A 2,279-nucleotide genomic window follows, 5' to 3' on the forward strand; every position below is an offset into this window, starting at 1 on the left:
CAGTGGGGACATAATTACTGATTATAATGACTTATACTGTCTTTTTACGCGTTGCGTTGCGTATCACGCTGCAAAAACATAAAACCATGTCTGCATTTGAGATCGGAGAAACAACAAACAACAAGTGCTACTCTACACTGCTCAAAACTCGCGTTTGAATCGTCAGTGGCAAATCCTTTAAATATAAAAAAACTTTACAGTTTACAGGCTGTGAGTCAGAAGCGCCAGACTGTCCTTGCAAAGTTGGAATTGCCCCACTTTATAGAAACAGACACTGGCATTGTAGGCTACTCTCCCAGGAAACAGTCCTCATCCTCCGCAAAATGCGCTGCACACATCTGAATATTTGGGTTGAACTGTTCTGGAACAGTGTTGTAAATACAACTTAACCACTGATTTCTAGTTGTGTCCTCTTTTGGAAGGCCAAACAAAGTAGTTTCGCTTTCACAATGAAACACACAGCGTCACACACGGCGGGCTTGAGTGAGCGGCGGCTGGTGGGCTTGCGGCAACCACACGTGACGACCCCGGGCTGGACTCCGCTTTGTCCAAGGTTGAAAGCCGATCCGGCGATCCACCGCACGAAGTTGATGTATTTCCTCAGCAACCAGCACAGATCAGCTCTAGGCATGACGAAGCGGATATCGTCCTCTTTTGGAAGACCAAACAAAGTAGTTTCGCTTTCACAACGTAGCACAGAGTGTCTCCACAACATGGCGGCGGCGACAACAATACTACAGCGAGAATCAAAGTTACGCCTTCTTTCTTTGCGTGAACATTTGGGCGGCGTTATGCAAACTTTCACACATCGTGACGTAGACATGTGGGGGCGTGTTAGAACGAGCCGTTATAGGTAGGCGTGGCTGACTCTTAACTTTTATAAAGAAAATCTCTTTGGATTTGAGACTTTAGTCTTTGCAACTTTACAGATCTTCTTTATGCACCAAGAGCTTGTAACACTCCAAAGAGAAAGGAAAACTTGAAATCTCATCATATGACTTAAAATTATGATTTAAATGTTTAGATGTCAAAAGTTGCAGTTTATGAACTAGCAAACAGTCTGTACAACATCTACACAATATCCTGCTTGAAACTTACGGCTTCTCTCCACAAACACCTTCCCCACAGGCTGACTCTGCCCTTGTGGAGCAGAGAACAAGGAATGCTGGGGGACAGGCTCCTGGGGGTCTGTGATGATGTCATCATCCTCTATGTCCAGTTCATCATTGGACTGTGTTTCTGTTACTTTAGGTTTCACTCTGGACACAACATCTACACAATATCCTGCTTGAAACTTACGGCTTCTCTCCACAAACACCTTCCCCACAGGCTGACTCTGCCCTTGGGGAGCAGAGAACAAGGAATGCTGGGGGACAGGCTCCTGGGGGTCTGTGATGATGTCATCATCCTCTATGTCCAGTTCATCATTGGACTGTGTTTCTGTTACTTTAGGTTTCACTCTGGAGAACGAAAGAAATAGAAAGTGTTAGTTGAATGACATTAAATTCAATAGAGCTTTCAAATAAAAGTTACATAACCAGTTTAAGGTAAAAAAAACAAAAAAAACATACTTCCTCTTTTTTGGTCTCGTCACCTCTTCGTCGACATTCTGATCCACCATATCTCCGTTTGACACCAGGTCTCTCTGACCTCCCTCCACATCTGACCAATAAGAGCAAATCAGCATTATTTCTGGGGTGTCTATGTTAATGAAATCCCACCTCTACAGATATCAGATGAGTCGAAGTGAACAGGACATGCTATTGAACACTGTTTCTACCAATTGCTTGTGCTTTCTTCTTCTTTTTCCTCCTTTGTGGCAGATTGTCCATGGGTTCTGGGGTCAAAGGTTCCTGACATTCGGATTGTCTGCGACTGGTAAGCCCTCCCATTTCCATTCCACCATCTACAAAGGTCAAGGGTGAAACAAACTCATCACATGCACACCATGCTTCTACAGGTGATACCAAGCAGTCAAGTTTGGCTGGTTGCAAGGTGTTAATATTTCTTATTTATTGGGCTTCACTTTTGACTGCCCTTTTGTTATGTGCCCATCACGGACACACCTAGACAAAACAAGAACTAGACCTTGGGCACACTGGTACACCCGCACGAAAAAGACAGGGACTAAGCACACACACACGTGCACTTCTTGAGTACTTTAATTGGACGTCCAGGACATTGTGTATGTTGCTATATGAATCTGTGGTATAAATATGACCCATCATCCTTAATAAACTTGAGAATGAAGTGGTAGTACACTGGCTCTTTGTGTCTGC

The sequence above is a fragment of the Sinocyclocheilus grahami genome, unplaced genomic scaffold (assembly GCF_001515645.1).
Source record: "Sinocyclocheilus grahami isolate Dianchi unplaced genomic scaffold, SAMN03320097.WGS_v1.1 scaffold63.1, whole genome shotgun sequence".
In the NCBI taxonomy this organism is placed as follows: domain Eukaryota; kingdom Metazoa; phylum Chordata; class Actinopteri; order Cypriniformes; family Cyprinidae; genus Sinocyclocheilus; species Sinocyclocheilus grahami.